Source organism: Eptatretus burgeri, chromosome 3, assembly GCF_056783735.1.
Source record: "Eptatretus burgeri isolate ZD-2024b chromosome 3, Ebu_testis_v1, whole genome shotgun sequence".
Taxonomy (NCBI): Eukaryota; Metazoa; Chordata; class Myxini; order Myxiniformes; family Myxinidae; genus Eptatretus; species Eptatretus burgeri.
In genome coordinates this window covers 111,545,724-111,571,148 of record NC_140963.1, presented here as the reverse complement: position 1 = coordinate 111,571,148, position 25,425 = coordinate 111,545,724, and the positions used below count along the sequence as shown (strand labels likewise).

Sequence of the window (25,425 nt, the reverse complement as noted above, 5' to 3'; positions counted from 1 at the left end):
ATGACCTCCTTTATACAAGCAAGTAGGGGCTGGACGTAAGAAAATGGCAAAGAGCCAGGAGGAAATGAAAAAAGTATTCTAATGAAATAGTTGCTGGACCAGTTTACCTTTTTGGCATTCCATTTTCTTTATCTGCAATTGCAAAGGTAAACCACCCAATATAACCATTTCCAAGAAACTGCTCCAGCAACACCTACACTCTACAAAGAGTACAGGTTATCAAAATAAATTTAAAATTATTTCTCTCTCCATCGATTTTGGTAAGAATAAAAAAACATTTTGCAGTTGATAATTCATCAGTTGTTGCAGTTATCGGATGAAATCATGCACGGTATGCTTCGTTACTGTTCTGCACAGGTTTTTGGAGAAATAAAACTTCGTTTGACAAATCTTTGACGGTATTCCATCTTGTTACGTATTTTTCCCATGCCATCCCTCCATGTGGAGCACGATTGTACTCCATGATAATTGGCTTATCAGATTCATGTTCGTATTTTGATCTTGTTAATTTCTTATAAATAATTTACAGTGATCTAAGGCTCATGGAGCAGGTTGTACATATACCACATTGAGGGCAAATACATTTGTAGACATCAGTTTACATTTACATTAATTCAAAGGACATTAGTACATAATACACAAACACTTATGGTGTTTGAGAATTGAAGTTGGGTTCCCTATATCATGAGCCAGGGTTTATATGGGAGCACCTAAGGCTCATCTGCGTTGTCTGATTTCATCCGACTTGTCCAATTTTCCCAATGCTGGTGTAATAGATAACATGTAAGCAGGTTTAACGATATGGAAATATGAGAAAGGATAAAGTTGGAAAGGTCATTGGCAAAGGGTCTCGCTTTTGAGTAGTTTGGTTGTGATCTGACCATGCAAGATGTGTCTGATTCAAAAAATAAAATGTGGAAGACAACAGCATATGTTAAATATCCTTTTGCTACATTTCCTCTTCTTTGTATGGGGAAAAGTTTCAAGCATCGTGGAAGCTTTTATTTACTTATTGAGGTCCAACCATCAAAATAAAAGATGGTGAGTGGTTTTTGAGGATATTTGTAGACAAACCTTGGGGGATGAGGAAGGGCTGTACGCAGTTCTCCATAGTATCCGGCTTCTGGCAGTTTACACACAGCGACTGAGTTGGACACAGACCACCTGTTTTATAGCTCGAGTTTAAAGTAAATTTAATCTCAGTCGAAAAAGATCTATTTTTTAAAAATCAGTTTTACCTTTTGTATGTTTGAGAACAAAAGTGGACGGATCTGGCTAATGAGGTCGGTCTAATTTCCGTTGAAAACTTTCTCTCAATCTATTAAACTGATCCTCGAATCTCGTGAAAATGAATAGGAGGCTTTCCCAATTTGCTGCTGACCACATGCTACATGCATGCTCTCATAAAGAACTGGACCCCGATTAGACGACTTTAACCAATCAGAATGCATAGGAAGGCTCGGACCTTTCAGCACTTGGCGAAGGCCCCAGTTTTTCATCTAACAAACATCTACTTTCAGAAGTGTGGAAAACCCTTAATATAGCTATAAAATTTTTTGAAAATAATGATGCTGTATCTACATGTGTAGTGTCAATTTAAACAAAAATGTCCTAGTTCCACATAGGATTTGTACAACATGTAAGAAACAGAAAATTAAGTCAAACAGCAGGCCCGAACTTAAAGTTTGGCTTTAATTGAAGGAAGCACCAATTTCTCACCTGGAGATCAAGCACCTTTTAACCCTACACCCCAAAAAACACTGCATTGTCAGCTGAACACAATTGGCTCTTCACAGTATCGACCCATTAAGTTCAGTGTCCCGAGAAATGGAGCATCCACAACTGAATTAATTATCCATAAAACACGTAAGTGTAACAAAGGGGGAAATGAAAATGTGTGATCACAGCACGATCTTTATCTTCACATTTTATCTGTGAGATGATGAGTGTTTAATGTAAACATATTTCTATGTCAGCCACTGATGACAACATGGAAAGCACATATGTTGCAATGGTGAAATCTTACTCCAAAGTTTTTGTTTGCTAAAGCAGTTTCCTCGCAAAGATTACAATGAGCATTCAAAAATGGAGGTGCCACCAACTGGTAAAGGTGAACAGCAAGTCAAGGCTCGAGTATAATGTTTCGTCTACCTCATGGCTGTCATGTAGGATTGCTCATTGTGTGGCAGACATCAAGCATGGGGAAAGGAGGATTTGGCAAGGGACTTCAATATACAGGTGAGGAGACTCCCTTCCGTTTCCATCATCCCATTTCTTGAATGTGACATCAGGTGTGGTCAGGTGTAGGTGTGAACTGATTTATCTTCTCTGACGAATTTGTCATTTTAGATTAGCAAAAAAAAAAGGTGACTCAGCTAAAATGTTGCGTTATCCTCTGAATGAAACATTATCTCTCTGCAATTGTTGTGCTATGCAAATAGGTAACACAAAACCACACAATTCATGAAGGAAATTTCGTTTCTTTTTGGGAGGTTTCTTCAAAGAACTACTCGATTTATTTTTGTCTCCATGTATGATAAAACACAGAATGAGTTGTCTAATAAACTAAGCAACTTATACCTCATACACGTAAGGCTTTCAACAAAGGGGAAATACGAGGGGTGTGTAAATGGTTTCGAACCTGACATAGAAATGTAAAATTATCCCACGGTGTCTTTTACAAGAGCAGACTATTGTGTGCTAGAAGCCCCGGCAAACTTCCAAATTCCTGCCCAGACCTATAGAATCCTGCAATGGAGGCAACCTGACCAGGATTTGTTCTCAGGCGGAAATGTCCATGAATTGCATTGAGTTCCCCAATGCTCTTGTAAAAGTGTGGGCCTATCTTGACAGAGATTTTGTCAGTACAGAGTATAGTCCATGGTGTTGTTGAAACATGCAGCACTTGAGCAGTGCAGAGCTCTGTCATATATGGTAAAGCATCTTCCTCACTCTTTCTTAAGATCATCCTCATTAGAAAGGGCACAAGCATTATTCTTGTAGCCACACATTCTGGCTGCTTTGTTTCGCCACACAGAGTAAGCTCTGGGCTTTTGAAGAGTGTCTGTTCTTTATACTTCTTTTTTGAGAGGAAGAGATCAGAGATGTACCCTCCAGTAAGGGGGTCTCACCATCAACATTTGGGAAATTATTCTGTAGCCTGTGGTGCTCCCACCTGATCCCAGGGGCCTTGGCTTCCTGAAGGAGTCAATGAGGACACTCAAGGGAATCGTGACAAGGAAAATGTCCACAGGGATGCACGTTTTAACAGCTCCCACCATGAACTTTGGATCGCATATGTCAGGTAATACATACTGAGCAAACCCCAGGGGAAAAAAAGTATTACCTTTGTGGGTCCCTGGTTAGCTGTGAAAAGTATGTCACATGGCTGCTTTCAGCATATTCATTACATGAAATAGCTTTGGGTTTTCATTGGAGAAATTTTGAGTACAAGAGTTTCTTGGACTATTTTTCAATGTAATAAATAAGATTCATCGGATGTCTGTGTCTGTCCGTCTGCTTGTTCGCATTTTTTTGCAAGGACTGCTGGACTGAAACCACCAAATTTGGCACACAGACCAAGTCCGATCCGGGGGTTGTCCTCAGTGTATTTTCATCCACAGCCTCAACCTTTAAAGAACCTGTAAAGCTTGAGAGATTAGAATACATGTTTGAGAGAAGACTTTTTATATGCTTGAGAGAAGACTTTCTACATGCTTGGGAGATAAGACCCTTTTAAGACCCTGAATACCCACAAGACCATTAAGATCATTGAATTCCCTGAACACAATTAAGACACTTTAAAACCCCAAAGACCCTTAAGACTTTGAAGACCCTGAAGAACTATATGACCTCAAAGACCCTTAACACCTCAATTATCTGTAAGACCCTTAAGACCTTAAAGACCTCAAAGACACTTAAGACCCCAAGACCCTTGAAGACCCTTAAGACCTCTTTACCCACTGGTCTTCTGGCTCTCCTGCCCCCCACACAATTTCCCCCACTCCAACCCCTGCCCCGTCGGTTCTTCTGTCCCCGACCCACCTGCCCCATTCTAAGCCCTGCTGGCTCTCCTGCTTTTCCCACTTCTCAGTACCCCCCCCCCACCCCACCGGAGCAATGCTGGGTAACCCTGCTAGTAAAAAAATAAAACGATGGCTGGCAGGATAGCATAGGGGTGTGCATTCTCGCCTCTAAGAGGTCTAGCTTTGGATTGAATCCCGAACCAGCTATAAACTGTCATCCTGGTGTTTAGCAAACAGGGTTCATCAACAATGTGTGTACCATCCATTGATGGATGTTAAGCTGGACGTCCAATCTGTCAGTATTGGTCAGTGGATGTTAAACATCCCACGGTGTCCTTCGCAAAGAGTAACTGAAATTGTTGCCAGCACACTGAACAAATGTCTAATTTCTGATCAAACCTACAGGGGGCACAGCATAAGAGGCACAGCCACCCCTCCACCAGCCCACAATGTCACATCTTTGTGATGTATACGAAGAAGAAAAAGAAAACGTTGAATTCAAACATTTGAAAATAATTTTGCAAATAACTGTCACAATGTCCGGTGTTCATAAAAAAAATAATCTCATTGAATGATTGCAGGCATTGGGTTACATCAACATCATCAATTCCAGGATATATTCTTTGTAAGACATGTTTGAAAGGAGTAAGACACGTTTGAAAGTAAGTATATTTCTCCATTTATCACAGTGTACTTGTTTGTAATATGTTGTAGACAATATTTGGCCAGTTGTAATTTATTTCAATTGTTTTGCTGTAAAAGATGAAACATTATCTTAATTAGATTTTGATTAGCTCCTTTGTGTTCCATTTTCTTCATTGGATTTTGATATTTTGTCTTTCTGAGCCACTCGCTCAGGGTGAAACATCAATTCCTTTTTCCTTATTGGATTTTGATATTTTGTCTTTCTGAAAAGCAGGACATCTTCTCTTATTTTTTGTTTTTGATCTTCGCCAGATCTTTCACGAGAAATCACATTGTAATTGAACGCAGGAAGAGGCCATTCGGCCCATCATGCCTGCTTTACACCAACACTATCTACATGAATAAATGTCAGAGTGTCAGTGTGTCTAGTCCATAACTGCAAAACCATGAAACCTAGTAGCCTGAAACTTTGCACGCATTATAAGAAAATGCCGCAGAAGTGCAAGAGTGAAAAGTTGATGTTTGGGTTAATTAAAACACCCCTTTTGAAGATAATTAACGGACTTATTTAATTATATCCTTTATCAGGCGCATTCTCTGTAACCACTCCGAGTGGTGTCTTCAGGCGTATCCGAGGTAACCTCGCTGGGGTCTGATGCTGCCATGTTTTTTGGCATGCTCACCCATGCTTTCACTTGGAATAGGCCACAACGATTTCTTAAGGGTAAAGTTTGTTTTTTTCACCTTCTTTAGGAGGGGGGGGGGAGGGTAAGGAGGGAACAGGCAGAGAGTGATAAGGGGGGGGGAGGGGAACGATTCAGATGAGGGGTAGAGGTGGCATTAGCAAAGAGTGATATGTTTTGCTTAATGACTGCACACAAATTAAAAAATAAAACCATCTCATGTCAGAATAGCTGTACACACAATGACACAAGAGTTTGTAATGTTAACCAAAGCCACATCTGCAAAAACTTTGATATCCCAGTTCCAGAAAATTTGTGGGAACATTAACAAAAAGCATGGACTGAAAACATGGAAGTACCGCTCATGTACGAACGAATGATCCCCTCGAGCATGAACATCGAAAACAAAGCATTGCAACCACATATGTTCGCCATAGTTCGGCACAAAAAATAAGAGAAGAAGACATTGCTAAGTGAGGTGTAAATACCAGTGATTTTGGACTAAACAATGCAGAAATCAAGAAAATGACCAAATACCAAGACCTCAATAATGAAGTGTAAAGATCCAGGATCTGAAGAATGTCAAAGCTGTACCAGTGATATAATAGTTGGTTACCCAGGAAACACCTTAATACCCCAGACAGCCAAAGATCACCTGATGAAGGACATAATTAAATAAGGTCGTTAATTATCTTTAAAAGGGATGTTTTAATTAACCCAAACACCCAATTTTCACTGTTGCACTACAGTGGAGTTTCCTTAGTTTGCATGCAAAGTTTCAGGCTGCTAGGTTTTATAGTTTTGGAGTTATGGAGGACACACACACACACACACACACACACACACACACACACACACACACACACACACACACACACACACACACACACACACACACACACACACACACACACACACACACACACACACACACACACACACACTTTTATGAGGATAGATTACAGTATATATTTGAACAGTGTAGTAGAACACAAATAGCCTTTTGGCACTTTCAAAATCTTTCCGTTTAACAGTACTTGACTAAAATATTAAGGAATTTTACATCATCTCGACCAATCATGACCCCGCATATGCAAATCGAAAAGCAAGCTTAAGCAATCGGTTCACTTTGTCTGTCTGTCAGTCTGTCCAGAAACGTCAGAATTTTACATCATCTTGCAGAGCCAGCACATGTTCCTTTTCCTCAAAACTGTGTGGGGTAAGGTGTTCTATGAACTCCCTAATTATCTCAGCCACCAAAGGTGGACGGAGGTTATGTTTTCATCCCTATGAGTTTGTCTGTCTGTTTGTGAACAAGATATCTCAAAATGTTGTGGATGGATTTAGACGAAAGTTGGGTGCACAGGTTGTGTGTGTGACATGGACTAAATTATTAGATTTTGGTGAAGATCCGAATCCAGATCAGACACTTGTTCAGTGATTCTTCATCATTGATGGTGCCAAAAACGATATGGAACATGAGACTTCAAAAAGTTGTGGACGAGTTATGACAAAGCTCGGTGGATGAGTTGGTGATGTGACAAGAACAAGCCAATTCGATTTTGGTTAAGGTCAGGATTCAGGTCCGACCTATCAATGGAACACAAAACGTAGACTGTTCAACCAAGCCAAGGTATACTCTCTACCGAGTGATGTTCAAGTTACCTTCGCCAAAGGTGAAGGAGGTTTATGTTTTCACCCCTTTCTGTCTGTTTGTGTGCAGGATATCTCAAAAAGTTGTGGACGAATCCGAATGAAATTTCGTGGACATGTTCGTTGTGTGACAAGGAAGATTTGATTCAATTTTTGTGAAGATCCGTATCTGGATGTGGATATGATTAAAAAAAAAACATTTTTAAGTGATTCCTCACCATTGAGAGATTGGGCCAAAAACGATATATAGCATATTTCAAAAATGTATTGGGCCGAATATGTTCCTGTGGATCAGGCAATGTGTGAATGTGTGGCGGAGGTATACGCTCTACCAAGTGTCCTTCGAGTAAAAAATTGGGTTTACTTTCCTTTTCAGTGAATCAAAAGTATATGCCTCTTTTTTCTTCTCATTTAATGATGGATAAAAGACTGACTTTGCATAGTTTTGTTTTTCTTGGAATTTTCAACATTGAAATGGTATCATTTTTCACTTATTCTCAGCCAGTGAAAGAAATTTGAATAACAACTTACGTTTTTCTATTATGTGCCAAACAGGTGAAACCATGTACGAGGTAATTACTCTTTGCCACACTCATCAGAGCACGTAGCTCATTATGCTGGAATCCCACAATGCTCTGATTTATCAAATGTCTATGCTCAATAGTGATGTCCTAATTTCTGCTGTGCCTTTTGAGAGTGTAAGGGTTTTACATTTTGAGCCATGACTTCACCAGATATTTAAAAGGAGAATTGTGAGGGACTTGTTTGCTTGGGAGAAATAGTGACCACAGAATGCATTACACTCACATCTGCCCTTTAAAACTTAGATGCTTATCATCTCCATCTTTAATGGCAAAGCTTTAATATGATGCACACTCAATTTGAAAATTTAATTTCTAGTTATCTCTTTGTTATGGCTCGTGTTGGCTTAATGGAAGGGTGGTGGGCATAGGATCCTAGCGTCCTGAGTTTAAATCACACTTGCCATTGAATTAATCCCAGGTGGGGTTGATTCAGCCGGTCATCCTTCAGAGGTCGGAAAAATGAGTAAAAGCTTGCTGGGATGATTGAGCCATTCGAGTATCCTGCGTCGGAATGGCGACCCATCCAGGATTGTGCCCAATAGCCCAGGAGACTGCTTCGGCAGCACCAATGCTCTCTCGGCACAGTGTATGGTCTCAACGGATGGATGGATCTCTGTTTCCAAGATCAAGAGGGACCAAGAGTGGCATGGGATACATTGTACACACCAAGCTATACACACCGATTTGTTATTTGTTTTGCTTTATTTATGAATGAATAAGACTCCACAATAACATCCCTCCTTTTGATGTGTCTCTTACACCAACTGTTTATCTCATTCTTCTTTTTCACAACTACCTCATCCACCTCCCTTTGCTCCTGTGAAGTTGTAATTGTTGGGCTACTCATTAAAGACCATATTTGTGTACGTAATACCCCAATTACTGGTCAAGGAATGGGACTTGCATGGTCACTTAGAAGTCAGCCACAGCACCAACTGGGCATTCTAGGAGAAAACGGTAGTGTCTGCTTGCTTTGGGAACAAGAGAGAAGAAAAGGGTGAGATAATGTAGGACTGCTCAATCACTTGACCACGTGTTGGGTCTGCCCTCATGATTACATTAAAACCGGTCTAAACCAACTCTAATTTACTCTCCTTCAGGATCTATACGAAATATAGAACACTCCCAATCCCAAAATGAAACCCTGCTCCAACCTATGTCTTTGTTTTCCTTTTTCAAATCTGTGATCAGCTACTTTTTGTGGTTGTTTGAATTCAGGTTGCCAATTTTAGAAATTTGACGTATGTTGACTTTTTGGCCTATGATGACTGCAAAAATAATTGGAGATCGAATTCATTGACCCGATATGCAAATCCTCTTCAAATTTCTAGTCAATTGGGTTAAAATTGAGAATTTTAGATTTTCTTCGATTTTCGCAAACAGACAGACAGACAGACAGGGGTGAAAACAACCTCCATCCACCTTCGGTGGCAGAGGTAATTACTGGATTACAATGAGTAAAAAATGTTTTCAGTGGTTACAAAGCAATGAATTGCCACATCATGGCAGAATAGCTGAGAGGTACATACACATGCTCTAAGCTGGCTAGCCTGGGTTTGAATCTCGACCCAACTATAAACTGTCATCCCGGCATTTCACAGGCAGGGTGATTGATCAGTGTGTGTGTGTCGCCTCTCAGATGGACTTTAAACTGGGTGTCCTCATATCTTTATATCTCTCTCTCACACACACACACACACACACACACACACACACACACACACACACACACACACACACACACACACACACACACACACACACACACACACACACACACACACACCTGTCCCCTCACCTCTTCTCTTCTCTTCTCTTCCCCCTTACCTCCCTCACCCTCACCCACTCTCTCCCTTTCTTTCCCACCCCTCTCCCTCTGTTAAGAGGACTGTTAAGGACTGACAGTTTAGTTTTGAATTAAAAATGGCTTCCTTAGAATGTTGCATGAACAAATCAAATTTGTAGTGAGCAGACCAAGAGGTGCAAAGGTTGCTGCATGTTCAAGCATGCATTCATGCAGGCAGGCCTTTGCCAGGTAGATAACATGGGTTTTAAATGTTCCCACCCGGTTTTATTTAGAACCCGGTGGTTAAAAAGAAAATGTTGCTCTTTGGATTTATTTTATCACCCTTTCCTTCCTCTCATGCTGCCTTCCCTTCCCCTCACACCACCTTTCCCTCCCCTGATGCTGCCTTTCCCTTACTGCCCCTCACACCACATTCCCTTCCACAAACGCTGCCTTCCCTCCTCTTGCACTGCCTTGACTTGCCCTCCCCTCACAATGCCTTCTCTTCCCCTCCTCTCATACTGCCTTCACCTCCCCTCACACTGCCTCCCTTCCCCCTCCCTCCCCTTATGCTTACCTCCTCCCAAATCCCCTCTCCTTTCCAACTCCATGGACATCTTCAGGTTGTCCCCGCATGCTGTATTAATGTGTTGTTTTAACGTTTCTTAACGAAAATGTCCACGAAAAACTGCGAAAAGGCGAAAAAAAACAAACAAATTGTGAATACACGAAGCAGATTGCATTTTATCAACCACCGATACGCGGGGATTGCGAATAGCGAATCCATGAATAGCAGTGCCCAACAGTAGATAAAATGTAATAGATGTTTAATGTGGGCCACATCAAGAATAGACGAAGCAGAGGGTACTCACTGTTGTAGGAAGTGTGAGGAAATGGCCCACTTGAGGATGGTTATTATTATGTTGAAGGAACGGATGAATAATTTGCAGCAAGTATCAGAATATGAGAAATTCGTAGATAACAGTTGATTACAATTGTGGAGTGAGGTTGCTGAAGATATTGGAAGTGGTGAGGGTGCATGCAATTGTGTGGGTAAAGCAGGAGCAGAAAGTGGAGATTGTGCAGCGGGAGCAGGCAGTGGAGATTGTGCAGCGGGAGCAGGCAGTGGAGATTGTGCAGCGGGAGCAGGCAGTGGAGATTGTGCAGCGGGAGCAGGCAGTGGAGATGGTGCAGCGGGAGCAGGCAGTGAAGATGGTGCAGCGGGAGCAGGCAGTGGAGATGGTGCAGCGGGAGCAGGCAGTGGAGATGGTGCAGTGGGAGCAGGCAGTGGAGATGTGCAGCGGGAACAGGCAGTGGAGATGGTGCAGTGGGAGCAGGCAGTGGAGATGTGCAGCGGGAGCAGGCAGTGGAGATGGTGCAGTGGGAGCAGGCAGTGGAGATGGTGCAGCGGGAGCAGGCAGTGGAGATGGTGCAGCGGGAGCAGGCAGTGGAGATGGTGCAGCGGGAGCAGGCAGTGGAGATGGTGCAGCAGGAGCAGGCAGTGGAGATGGTGCAGCAGGAGCAGGCAGTGGAGATGGTGTAGTGGGAGCAGGCAGTGGAGATGGTGCAGCGGGAGCAGGCAGTGGAGGTTGTGCAGTGGGAGCAGGCAGTGGCGAGGATGCAGAGAGTACAGGCATTGGTGAGGGTATGAGTGCAGGTCGTGGTGAGGCAGCGAGTTCAGATAGTGATGAGGAGCGAGTTCAGGCAGTGGTGAGGAAGCGAGTTCAGGCCGTAGTGAGGCAGCGAGTACAGGCAGTGGTGAGGCAGCGAGTTCAGGCCGGAGTGGGGCAGCGAGTACAGGCAGTGGTGAGGCAGCGAGTACAGGCAGTGGTGAGGCAATGAGTAGAGGCAGTGGTGAGGGTGCAGGGAGTGCAGGCAGTAGAGAGGGTGCAGGTAGTGAAGAGGGTGCAGGTAGTGAAGAGGGTGCAGGTAGTGAAGCGGGTGCAGGTAGTGAAGAGGGTGCAGGTAGTGAAGAGGGTGCAGGTAGTGAAGAGGGTGCAGGTAGTGAAGAGGGTGCAGGTAGTGAAGAGGGTGCAGGTAGTGAAGAGGGTGCAGCATGTGAAGGCAGAGGTGAGGGTGCAGTGAATGCAGGCAGTGGGGTGGGTGCAGTAAGTGCAGGCAGTGGGAAGGGTGTAGAGAGTGAAGGTGGTGGTGAGGGTACAGCAAAGGAGATTGGAAGGAATGAAGTCTGGGAGACAGTTTTTGTTGGTGATGAAACTATTAAATATGTCGATACTTCATTCTGCAGGAAGGAACGTAGACAGAGAGTTCTGTGCAGTTTTGAAGGAGCAGGAGTTGGAGACATTGAAGGAAGGGTAAATGATATCGTATCGGGTCACGATATGAGGAAGTTGGTTGTGGTTCACCAAGGAGCAAATGATTTCAGGAAAGTTTACTCAGAGGTTTTGAAAAATAGATACTGGATATTGGAGAAGTGGCTGAAAACAAAGGGCTATGAGGTAATGGTTTTTGTGATTCCCCAAGATTAAGAAGTGATACACAAATTATGAGCAGAATGAAAGAAGTCAACCAATGGCTGGAAGCATGGTGTAGGGGGAAAGGTTTCACATTGAAGAGGCAGTGGGAATCATTTCACGGACAAAGGGCTTGTTTCCAGAATGATGGCCATATGCTAAATAGAAAGGAGGCAGCAAGGTTTGTAGTGGGAATTATTAAAGTAGGTATTCACACATGTTTTAGGTCAGCTGAGGGTGGAGAAGCTATTAAGGAAGGACTGATGATGTAATTGTGATTAGTAAGGCCAGGCGAAAAATATAATTTCAGTAAGGGAAAAGTTAAATGTATTCTATGGCGAGAAAATACAACCCATTGCTTCACTGATGGGAACATTAAGGGGGGAGAGAAAGAGGGAGAGGAGGGAGAGAGTGGTGTGGGATTGAGAGGGGAGTGTGGAGGTAGAGGGGGAGAGAGAGAGGAGGGAGGGAGAGTGAGGAGGGGTGGGCGAGCGAGGAGGGAGGGAGAGTGAGGAGGGGTGGGGGAAAGGAAGGCAGCGAGAGGTGAGAGGAAGGGAAGGCAGACGTGTGGTGGAGCATTAATGACCATTCCTACTGTCTCATCAAAATGATTCTGTGCCCTACAGTAGATAGCGGTACTGTTCGTGTCTCATCAAAATGACAGTGAAGATGGAAACAAAATAATGTCTGAAATCCATTTTGCAACGGTCATACTATAAATACTGGCCAGAACCAAACACCACACAGACAGGTCCGGAGATAAACACAGTCTGGAGACAAACAGCGCCCAGACACATCCGGAGACAAACATCACCCGGATGTGTCTGGAGCCAAGCCGCCCGGAGACAAACAGCGCCCAGACACGTCCGGAGACAAACACCACCCGGTCGTGTCAGGAGCCATGCCATCTCGAGACAAACACCACCTGGACACGTTAGGCGCCAAACACCTCCCAGACGTGTCCGGAGCCAAGCTGTCTGGAGACAAATATTGCCCAGACACATCCAGAGACAAATTCCTGTTTGGAAATCATCACTGCCCAGACATGTTCGAAGACAAGCACCACCCAGACGCATCTGGAGACAAACACCGCCCAGACACATCCAGAAACAAACACCGTCTGGACATAATCACTGCCCAGACACGTCTGGAGAGAGGAGAGAGGGAGAAATGTGTGGGACGGTGCTGCTCTGTATTAGGAAATAGGCCAGCAGTGTAGGTCAGATTGTTTTGGTACTTAATCAAATGACTTGACACAAAGCTACAAGAGGTCTCGTATGAAAGATGGGGATCTCAGTAACTCGTTTTGCCCTGTTGTCCTCATTTTTTGGTGTGCGGCCCATTAAATATTCACACCTGAAGGGAACCCCCATTAGAAAATCAGTGAATTAGCCATAACTACAAAGCAATGCGCCATATTTTTACATGATTGGTATTGAAATGTGCAGAATGAACAGGGGAATACTACTCGTTACTTAATGGAATACTTCCAGATAAATATATGTACATTTGAGTGCTTTTAATAGAAAAAAGACGAAATTTCCAGACTGCTAACTTCGAAAATCATCAACTACAGAAACAAACATCTGCCAATTGTCATTTTTTTTTTCTTTATTTTATATGTGTTCAGTTTACCATATCAATATAATGAGAATATTTTGAAACAAATTTCTACAAGCAAATTATACGATATAGTGACTGAAGTTTGCACAAGTGATATGATAACTATATGTTACACCAATACACATTGTTCCACGAGAAATGAACTAAAACATATTTTGAGCGAGTGTCCTCGACATGTTCAACCATCACTGTCCGTGTCATGTTGGTCGCCATGTGAAAGTTCGTTGCCACACTGCCTGTCACATATAACAAGTCAATATTAGCAAAAGTTAGTTTTCTGATTTTTTCGCACAGGACCTCCGAGCACCCGAACTTTGATTGGCTCCCCAGAATTTTCCACAAGGATTTGGGTTTGCACTAATTGATAGGTGTTAGTAGACACCTAGATTAATACATTAGTGAAGAAATTATTTGGTAAGCAATTTTTTCACAGATGGTCAATACAATTTGCTAAAATTCCCGAACTATGTAGAGCACCTTACGAAACCTCCAAAATATAGACACAGATCTGGCAAAGGCTGTGGATGAGCAGTCCCTCTGGGGGACAGGGCACGATGTCAAGCAGTGAATGCATGAAATCATATAGCTAGCTCAATGAAGCTCGTTCATTTTGGCACTTTCCGAAATCGTCTGTTCACTCAATAGAATTCTCCAAACAGGAGAAAAAGATAAGTTTAATGCTTTAGAAATTTCACATTTTCTTGTGTATATTTGGAGAAGGAGCGACCATAGCCTTGCTTATTAAAGTCAATAGGTATATAAGCTTTGTTATAAGACTCGTTACTTCTTCAAATTACCAGATTTCGACACTTATTCAGTCTGGATGACATCCGATCCTCAAAACCAAAAAAATATTTCGATGATATACTTGAATTCGTCTGTGAGAGTAGATCGTGGAAAATTGTATCATATAATGCATGAAATCGTTCCAAGCTCCTAATTTGAATAAACAGCACTTACAAAATCCATGTCTCCAGCGATTCGTAGCAATGATGAACAGGCATTCGATAATATGAATGAGGTAAGTTTAAAAAAAACGTTATCGTGAAGAAATCATTCTGGCCTGTTCCAAGTCAAGGCACGGTTGAGTAGGCCAAAAAAACATGGCGGCTTCAGAGAAACGTCTTAAGACCCCAGAGAGTGAGATGACCGAGGATCGCCTGTTGAGGGACATAATTAAATAAGGCCGTTATCTTCAAAAGGGGTGTTTTAATTAACCCAAACACCCAATTTATACTCTTGCATTTCCTTGAAGTTTTCTTCGGATGTATGCACGTTGCAGGCTGCTAACTTTTATAGTTTTGGAGTTATGGAGGAGACACATACACGGAGACACACAGACACGCAGACAGACAGACAGACATACACACGTTGCCTTTTATTAGTACTTGTACGTGCCCGTAAAAAAAAAAAAATTCCAACCGCGAGCATGAAACAACAACAACACAGGCCGTTTCTTCACTCTCGCGTGCCCGCACATGCGTGGCCCAAAGTTCGCGAGTCACAGTTACGATGAATTATTCGGAATTTACGTTTTAATGGCCAATTATTCAATTAGCGCCAACGTATTTTACCTTTTCGCAATGTCGTCGCAAGGAAAAACAAAAAGAGAAGAGAAGAGAGAGAGAAAAAAAAATTACTTCCTGGTTCGGAGCATACCAGCTCGCTCTGATGTTACCGAAATTTATACACTGTCTAATATGAAAACGATCATAACTTGGGGCATTGTGTTTATTTATAAATGCGCATAAGAAATCGAGAAATTATTAGAATACACGAAGTCATCACACTCCAGAAGCCCTACTTTGTAATCTGTAATGGGGACCGCGGCTGAGCTTCCCTTCCCCGATCGGCCACGCCCACGCAGCAACGTGTCTTGTCATTGGTTTGGTAAATAAATGGTCATAACTTGGGAAGCACTTGTCTGATTAATATCAAACCTTGAAAAGGCACATCCTCAGGTCCCCAGCAATATATCTGGCAAGTTTCAATTAGACCGGACCAGTGGTTGTCAAGAAACAGTGGTCACACGCACGCACGCACGCACGCACGCACGCACGCACGCACGCACACACACACACACACACACACACACACACACACACACACACACACACACACACACACACACCTGTCCCCTCCCCTCTCTTCTCTTCTCTTCTCTTCCCCCTTACCACCCTAACACTCACCCCCTCTCTCCCTTTCTTTCCCACCCCTCTCCCTCTGTTAAGAGGACTGTTAAGGACTGACAGTTTAGTTTTGAATTAAAAATGGCTTCCTTAGAATGTTGTATGAACAAATCAAATTTGTCGTGAGCAGACCAAGAGGTGCAAAGGTTGCTGCATGTTCAAGCATGCATTCATGCAGGCAGGCCTTTGCCAGGAAGATAACATGGGTTTTAAATGCTCCCACCCGGTTTTATTTAGAACCCGGTGGTTAAAAAGAAAATGTTGCTCTTTGGATTTATTTTATCACCCTTTCCTTCCTCTCATGCTGCCTTCCCTTCCCCTCACACCACCTTTCCCTCCCCTGATGCTGCCTTTCCCTTACTGCCCCTCACACCACATTCCCTTCCACAAACGTTGCCTTCCCTCCTCTTGCACTGCCTTGACTTGCCCTCCCCTCACACTGCCTCCCTTCCCCTCATGATGCCTTCCCCCTCCCTCCCCTTATGCTTACCTCCTCCCAAATCCCCTCTCCTTTCCAACTCCATGGACATCTTCAGGTTGTCCCCGCATGCTGTATTAATGTGTTGTTTTAACGTTTCTTAACGAAAATGTCCACGAAAAACTGCGAAAAGGCGAAAAAAACAAAAACAAATTGTGAATACACGAAGCAGATTGCATTTTATCAACCACCGATACGCGGGGATTGCGAATAGCGAATCCATGAATAGCAGTGCCCAACAGTAGATAAAATGTAATAGATGTTTAATGTGGGCCACATCAAGAATAGACGAAGCAGAGGGTACTCACTGTTGTAGGAAGTGTGAGGAAATGGCCCACTTGAGGATGGTTATTATTACGTTGAAGGAACGGATGAATAATTTGCAGCAAGTATCAGAATATGAGAAATTCGTAGATAACAGTTGGTTACAATTGTGGAGTGAGGTTGCTGAAGATATTGGAAGTGGTGAGGGTGCATGCAATTGTGTGGGTAAAGCAGGAGCAGAAAGTGGAGATTGTGCAGCAGGAGCAGGCAGTGGAGATTGTGCAGCGGGAGCAGGCAGTGGAGATGGTGCAGCTGGAGCAGGCAGTGGAGATGGTGCAGTGGGAGCAGGCAGTGGAGGTTGTGCAGTGGGAGCAGGCAGTGGTGAGGATGCAGAGAGTACAGGCATTGGTGAGGGTACGAGTGCAGGTAGTGGTGAGGCAGCGAGTTCAGATAGTGGTGAGGAGCGAGTTCAGGCAGTGGTGAGAAAGCGAGTTCAGACAGTGGTGAGGCAGCGAGTTCAGATAGTGGTGAGGAGCGAGTTCAGGCAGTGGTGAGGAAGCGAGTTCAGGCCGTAGTGAGGCAGAGAGTTCAGGCAGTGGTGAGGAAGCGAGTTCAGGCCGTAGTGAGGCAGAGAGTTCAGGCAGTGGTGAGGAAGCGAGTTCAGGCCGTAGTGAGGCAGAGAGTTCAGGCAGTGGTGAGGAAGTGAGTTCAGGCCGTAGTGAGGCAGCGAGTTCAGGCCGTAGTGAGGCAGCGAGTACAGGCAGTGGTGAGGAAGCGAGTTCAGGCCGTAGTGAGGCAGCGAGTTCAGGCCGTAGTGAGGCAGCGAGTACAGGCAGTGGTGAGGCAGCGAGTACAGGCAGTGGTGAGGCAGCGAGTACAGGCAGTGGTGAGGCAATGAGTAGAGGCAGTGGTGAGGGTGCAGGGAGTGCAGGCAGTAGAGAGGGTGCAGGTAGTGAAGAGGGTGCAGCATGTGAAGAGGGTGCAGCATGTGAAGAGGGTGCAGCGTGTGAAGAGGGTGCAGCGTGTGAAGAGGGTGCAGCGTGTGAAGGCAGAGGTGAGGATGCAGTGAATGCAGGCAGTGGGGTGGGTGCAGTAAGTGCAGGCAGTGGGAAGGGTGCAGAGAGTGAAGGTGGTGGTGAGGGTACAGCAACGGAGATTGGAAGGAATGAAGTCTGGGAGACAGTATTTGTTGGTGATGAAACCATTAAATATGTCGATTCTTCATTCTGCAGGAAGGAACATAGACATAGAGTTCTGTGCAGTTTTGAAGGAGCACAGAGTTGGAGACATTGAAGGAAGGGTAAATGATATCGTATCGGGTCACGATATGAGGAAGTTGGTTGTGGTACACCAAGGAGCAAATTATTTCAGGAAAGTTTACTCAGAGGTTTTGAAAAATAGATACTGGATATTGGAGAAGTGGCTGAAAACAAAGGGCTATGAGGTAATGGTTTTTGTGATTCCCCAAGATTAAGAAGTGATACACAAATTATGAGCAGAATGAAAGATGTCAACCAATGGCTGGAAGCATGGTGTAGGGGGAAAGGTTTCACATTGAAGAGGCAGTGGGAATCATTTCAGGGACAAAGGGCTTGTTTCCAGAATGATGGCCATATGCTAAATAGAAAGGAGGCAGCAAGGTTTGTAGTGGGAATTATTAAAGTAGGTATTCAGACATGTTTTAGGTCAGCTGAGGGTGGAGAAGCTATTAAGGAAGGACTGATGATGTAATTGTGATTAGTAAGGCCAGGCGAAAAATATAATTTCAGGAAGGGAAAAGTTAAATGTATTCTATGGCGAGAAAATACAACCCGTTGCTTCACTGATGGGAACATTAAGGGGGGAGAGAAAGGGGGAGAGGAGGGAGAGAGTGGTGTGTGATTGAGAGGGGGAGTGTGGAGGTAGAGGGGGAGAGAGAGAGAGGAGGGAGGGAGAGTGAGGAGGGGTGGGGGAAAGGAAGGCAGCGAGAGGTGAGTGGAAGGGAAGGCAGACGTGTGGTGGAGCATTAATGACCATTCCTACTGTCTCATCAAAATGATTCTGTGCCCTACAGTAGATAGCGGTACTGTTCGTGTCTCATCAAAATGACAGTGAAGATGGAAACAAAATAATGTCTGAAATCCATTTTGCACCGGTCATACTATAAATACTGGCCAGAACCAAACACCACACAGACAGGTCCGGAGATAAACACAGTCTGGAGACAAACACCGCCCAGACACATCCGGAGACAAACACCACCCGGTCGTGTCAGGAGCCATGCCGTCTCGAGACAAACACCACCTGGACACGTTAGGCGCCAAACACCTCCCAGACGTGTCCGGAGCCAAGCTGTTTGGAGACAAATATTGCCCAGACACATCCAGAGACAAATTCCTGTTTGGACATCATCACTGCCCAGACATGTTCGAAGACAAGCACCACCCAGACGCATCTGGAGACAAACACCGCCCAGACACATCCGGAGACAAACACCGTCTGGACATAATCACCGCCCAGACACGTCTGGAGAGAGGAGAGAGGGAGAAATGTGTGGGACGGTGCTGCTCTGTATTAGGAAATAGGCCAGCAGTGTAGGTCAGATTGTTTTGGTACTTAATCAAATGGCTTGACACAAAGGTACAAGAGGTCTCATATGAAAGATGGGGATCTCAGTAACTCGTTTTGCCCTGTTGTCCTCATTTTTTGGTGTGCGGCCCATTAAATATTCACACCTGAAGCATACCCCCATTAGAAAATCTTGACCATTTCCGAAAATCAGTGAATTAGCCATAACTACAAAGCAATGCGCCATATTTTTACATGATTGGTATTGAAATGTGCAGAATGAACAGGGGAATACTACTAGTTACTTAATGGAATACTTCTAGATAAATATATGTACATTTGAGTGCTTTTAATAGAAAAAAGACGTAATTTCCGGACTGCTAACTTCGAAAATCATCAACTACAGAAACAAACATCTGCCAATTGTCATTGTTTTTTCTTTATTTTATATGTGTTCAGTTTACCATATCAATATAATGAGAATATTTTGAAGCAAATTTCTACAAGCAAATTATACGATATAGTGACTGAAGTTTGCACAAGTGATATGATAACTATATGTTACAACAATACACATTGTTCCACGAGAAATGAACTAAAACATATATTTTGAGCGAGTGTCCTCGACATGTTCAACCATCACTGTCCGTGTCATGTTGGTCGCCATGTGAAAGTTCGTTGCCACACTGCCTGTCACATAAAACAAGTCAATATTGGCAAAAGTTAATTTTCCGATTTTTTCGCACAGGACCTCCGAGCACCCGAACTTTGATTGGCTCCCCAGAATTTTCCACAAGGATTTGGGTTTGCACTAATTGATAGGTGTTAGTAGACACCGAGATGAATACGTTAGTGAAGAAATTTTTTGGTAAGCAATTTTTTCACAGATGGTCAATACAATTTGCTAAAATTCCCTAACTATGTAGAGCACCTTACGAAACCTCCAAAATATAGACACAGATCTGGCAAAGGCTGTGGATGAGCAGTCCCTCTGGGGGACAGGGCACGATGTCAAGCAGTGAATGCATGAAATCATATAGCTAGCTCAATGAAGCTCGTTAATTTTGGCACTTTCAGAAATCGTCTGTTCACTCAATAGAATTCAACAAACAGGAGAAAAAGATAAGTTTAATGCTTTAGAAATTTCACATTTTCTTGTGTATATTTGGAGAAGGAGCGACCATAGCCTTGCTTATTAAAGTCAATAGGTATATAAGCTTTGTTATAAGACTCGTTACTTCTTCAAATTACCAGATTTCGACACTTATTCAGTCTGGATGACATCCGATCCTCAAAACCAAAAAAATATTTCGATGATATACTTGAATTCGTCTGTGAGAGTAGATCGTGGAAGATTGTATCATATAATGCATGAAATCGTTCCAAGCTCCTAATTTGAATAAACAGCACTTACAAAAGCGATGTCTCCAGCGATTCGTAGCAATGATGAACAGGCATTCGATAATATGAATGAGTAAAGTTAAAAAAAAACGTTATCGTGAAGAAATCATTCTGGCCTGTTCCAAGTCAAGGCACGGTTGAGTAGGCCAAAAAACATGGCGGCTTCAGAGAAACGTCTTAAGACCCCAGAGAGTGAGATGGCCGATGGTTTGCTTGAGTGCTTAAGCCACTTGGCGAGTGCCCCACATGCAGACTCGGTGTCAGAACACATCTAATTGGGGGGCATGAGGGTAACCACAGAGGCGGGGGGCACAAGCTGCCGTTTGAGAACTCAATCTATGATGTAAATGCTTGATAATAAGAGTTTGCTGTCAACAACCACCACACCAACCCAATTCCGATTTAAAAACATGCTGCAAAGTCTCTCTTACACACACACACACACACACACACACACACACACACACACACACACACACACACACACACACACACACACACACACACACACACACACACACACACCGCAAAATATAGCCGACGTGCAAGCCACGTTTTCTCTCTCTTTCTCTTTTTGCTTTTATTGCATTTCATTTAGCGAAAAGGTTTTCACTTTTAATATGATTAATATAAGTTGATTCATAAAACACAAAGTTTGGCGCCAAAGGCTTGGCCTGCAGATGGGTGAGGGGGGAACAATAACTCATTTGGGAGGGTATGGCCCACGAATGCCCCCCCCCCGTGACGTCGACCCTGCCTACATGCTTGGTTACATGTGTGCGGTGCACAGTTTTCGTGGGCACATGGACCAAATTTGTTGTGGAGGTGGAAGTGGTGCAGCTAACATGGCCGTCTCGCAAGCATGTGCTTTGGCATGCAAGGAGCAGATGTGCTGCGGTACCGAAGCCATGTGGGATGTGCAGTGCTGATGTGAGGAAGTTGAGGGTGCCCCCTTCCCCACCCTCTTTCCCTCCTCACTCCCCCCTCCTCTCTCTCCCTTTCCCCATTTCTTTCTCTCCCTTCCCTCCTTCCACTCTCCCCACCCCTCTTTTTCTCCCCCTCCTCTCAATATTCCAATCAGCGAAGCGACGGGTTGTATTTGCTTGCACATCAAATAAATAAAATTTGTCATCTGTCTGTCTGTCTGTATGTCTGTATGTTCCTGTATTTTTGCAAAGACGCTGGGCCGCCCACCAACAAATTTGGCACAGAAACCAAGTCCTTCCCGGGGATTGTCCTTGGAGTATTTTCATCCACCACCTCAGTCTTTAAATATTCTGAAGACCCTTAAGACCCCAAAGACCAATAAGACCCTTTATGACCTCGAAGAGCCTTTAATACTTCCAATACCCTGAAGACCCCAAAGACCATAAAGACCCAGAAGACCCTTTACGACCACAAATACCCTGAAGATCCCAAATGCCCTTCACACCCTTGAGACCCCCAAGACCTTTTAAGACCCTTAAGATTTTAATATCACAAAGACACTTTGGACCCCAAAGACCCATAAGACCCTTTTAAGACCCCAGAAGACCTTGAAGACCCTTAAGACCTCCTGAGAGCCTAAAGACCCATAAGACCCTTTAAGACCTCAGAAAACCATGAAGACCCTTAAGACCTCCTGAGAACCTTAAGACCCATAAGACCCTTTAAGACCCCAGAAGACCTTGAAGACCCTTAAGACCTCCTGAGAGCCTTAAGACCCATAAGACCCTTTAAGACCTTGAAGACCCTCTAAGATCCCAAAGACCATTAAGACTTCTAAGAATCTTAAGACACCAAAGACCTGTAAGAACCTTAAGACCCCAAAGACAATTAAGACCCCTAAGAACCATGAGACCCTTTAGAGCCCAAAGACCCCTTAAAACACCGAAGACCATTTAAGACCCTAAAGACCTTTTAAGGCCACAAAGACCCATCAAACTCTAAAGACCCCAAAAACCCTTTAAGACCACTTAAGACAATTTAGACTCCGAAGACCCCAACGATCACTTACACCCTTCAGACAGATTAGACAGCTTGGACCCTTGAACATTTAGTTTTAGACCTCTTTGACCTTTTTAGACCCTTTTTACATACTTGAGAGGTTAGACCCTTTTGACCCCTTCAACACCAACTACAAATGGAATGCATCCTTTAGCATTTAGACCATATCTAGAACCTTTTAAGTGCATATCACACAAACATGAATAGTCTTCTTAGAAAACACAGATGATACATTTCTCAGCAAGTCTGTGCAAACTTAACCCACCCAGAGGTGGTACCAGGGTATATATTAAAGTGTTGGTGTATTATGTACACCGACATTTTAATGTATATCCTGTGAAAATTCCTTTGTGGGTGGAGGTGGGAGGAGGGAGGGGAAGGGGTGCGGTAGGATTCTGGAGGGGTGGGTTGGATTTGGAGGGGGACGAGTTTGATGGGGGAGGTGAGGGTGTGAGGTGGAAGGGGAAAGGGTGGGGTGGGTGGAGTGAGGGGAAAGGGTGGGGTGGGTGGAGTGAGGGGAAGGGGTGGGGTGAAAATCTGGAAAGCTGGGGTTTTGGTGGGAGGAAGGGGGAGGAGAAGAGGTGAGGTGGGGTGTGATTCTGGAGGGAGGTGGTGGGGTGGGATGAGGGAGGGCAATGGGTGTAAGGAGGAAACTGGCGATTCTCAGCCACACCGGGTTCCTTTGCTCGTCATAAGTAAGATTTTCTTCAAGAGGGCATGCAGTTACTCGGCTTGGTGAAATCACCTCTAAATGCTAAGCTCACTGCATTCAATCCATCCTGTCGAGCTGTTGTCATTCGTCCCCTGTCCTGTTAATAATATCATGAATCTTTTCCAGTGTCTTGTCCATTCTAACTTCAACCTAAGGTTGTTTGTTCATACTCTATTCTTTTTAAATCCTGAGTGTCAAGCAAGAAAGCAACATGTACCATTTTAGCTCACCTGGAACATAGTTCTAGGGAGCTTATGGAATGGTGTGTCATCCATCCATCAGTCCGTCCATCCGTCCACAAACACTTGCAACTTCTTCTCTGAAAAATACACATACAATTTCAATGAAAATTCCCCATAACCTTCATCACCCAGTATGTACCAAACTTTGTTCATGGCATTAAAAAAAACAAAAAAGACATTGGGCCGTAAGGGGATCGATTGGGGGGTGGGGGGTTTGCTTTCTTCTCAGAAACTACACACACAATTCCGATGAAACTTGACAACAACCTTCATCACCTGTGATGCACTAAAGTGGGTTCACAACATTAAAAAAAAAATCTGGGTCTGAAGGGGTTTACTGGGGGGTTTCCCCCAAAAATATGTATTTCCTTACTTCTCCAAAACCACGCACACAATTTCGATGAAACTTGACCACAACCTTCAAAACCCAGGATATACCAAAAGTTGTTCAGATCCTTAAATAAAATCGGGGTCAAAGGGGGTCTACCAGAGGGTTGCCCCCCAAAATAGCTATTTGCTTTCTTGTCAGAAACCACAGCCATATTTTCGATGAAACTTGACCACAACCTTCATCACCAGTGATGTTCTAAAGTTTGTTCACAACAATAAAATGTTTTGCTTTTTAAATCGTGGTCTATAGGGGTCTACACGGGTGGGGGGGGGGACGGGGTAACCCCCCGCCAAATATGTATTTGCTTTCTTCTCCGAAGCCACGCATATAATTTCAATGAAACTTGACCACAATCTTCATCATCCATGATGAACCAAAGTTTGTTCTCTGCATAAATAAAATCCATAGGTATTCACTTACTTCTCTGTTAAATATTTTGTGGGTCATCCATGCCTGCCAGTAGTTCCCTGGTTTTCTTATCCAGCTGCTACCAGGTGAGCACCCAGGGGTATTGCCTTTATTTTTGAATCTTTGGAATGAGTAGGCCAGGATCGGGTTCGAACAGCCAACCTTCCAGACTCTGAGTTGACACTCCAACCGTTACATCACCGAGTCTGGTTAAAAGATTGCAGAAAAAAGACCATTCCAAACTTGATAATTGCTATAAAACGATAGGTATGTCTATTGAAAGTTAACAAAGGTATGCTAACCACCATCAGAGGCAAAGTGAAGATTTCCGTCGATAAAACCAATCGATCAAACTGTCTTTTGACGCAGAACATACGAGCTTTGATAAAGTGTACTATTCCTCTATAACAGTTAATATCATCACTGGAGTTCCCCCATTGTTTTGTTGTTCATCCCACAGGTCAGGTCAGGTCAGGTATGGGAGCATGTGCCAGAACAGCGCGTCGCTGCGTCCACTTTCCGCCGGTACTCCAGGGGCCTCCGTCTGGCCATCCCCCAGGCAGATGCCAGGCCCATCCCCATCTCCTTGAGATGATGGTCAACCTGCTGCAACCATGAGGCACGTGGTCGGCCCACTGGCCTCCTCCACTCATGAGACTCCCTCGCTGAGAGAATCTGGTGAGCAGGATCAGCGTCAGGAAAACGAGCCACATGTCCATACAGCCGCAGCTGACGCTCACGGACTATGCAGGTAACAAATCTCATCCGAGTCTCTCAGCAACCGCTCGTTGGACACAAAATCCGACCAGCGATAGCCAAGGATTCTCCGAAGAGACCTGGTACCAAAGGAATTAAGTCTCCGTCTCAGATCCTTGGTCAAAGTCCAAGTCTCGCACCCATAGAGCAAGACTGGAAGTACCAAGGACCTGAAGACTCGGACTTTCGTCCTCCCGCACAGGTACCGGCAGCGCCACACCCCATGATCCAGTGAATCCATGACTCCCCAGGCCCGACCCAGGCGTCTATTGACCTCCGGCTCACAACCTGCGGAGACATGAATATCACTGCCAAGGTAAGTGAATCTATCCACGACCTCAACATCCTCACCACAAACAGACACAGACAGGACAGCAGCATCCAAGATGTCACCGAAAGCCTGGATCTTTGTTTTGACCCAAGAAATCCGTAATCCCAACGGCTCCGACTCCTCATTCAGCACCTCGAGGGCCCCCAAGAGGATGTCTAAAGTCTCCGCAAAGATGACTGCATCATCTGCAAAATCAAGGTCCGAGATCTTGACATTGCCAAACGATGCACCCCAACTTGATCTCTCC

General features: G+C 44.1%; 1 long non-coding RNA gene across 1 annotated transcript in view; it reads right to left on the bottom strand.

Moving 5' to 3' along the window:
• Positions 1-20,488: 20,488 nt before the first annotated feature.
• The window catches only part of LOC147030733 (uncharacterized), a 27,187-nt gene continuing 22,250 nt past the window's right edge, over positions 20,489-25,425 (bottom strand). Inside the window, exons 2-3 of the long non-coding RNA XR_015055809.1 lie at positions 23,281-23,369; positions 20,489-20,623 (exon numbers count right to left, since the gene is read on the bottom strand). This is a non-coding gene — a long non-coding RNA (uncharacterized LOC147030733). The remainder of the gene's footprint in view (positions 20,624-23,280; positions 23,370-25,425) is intronic.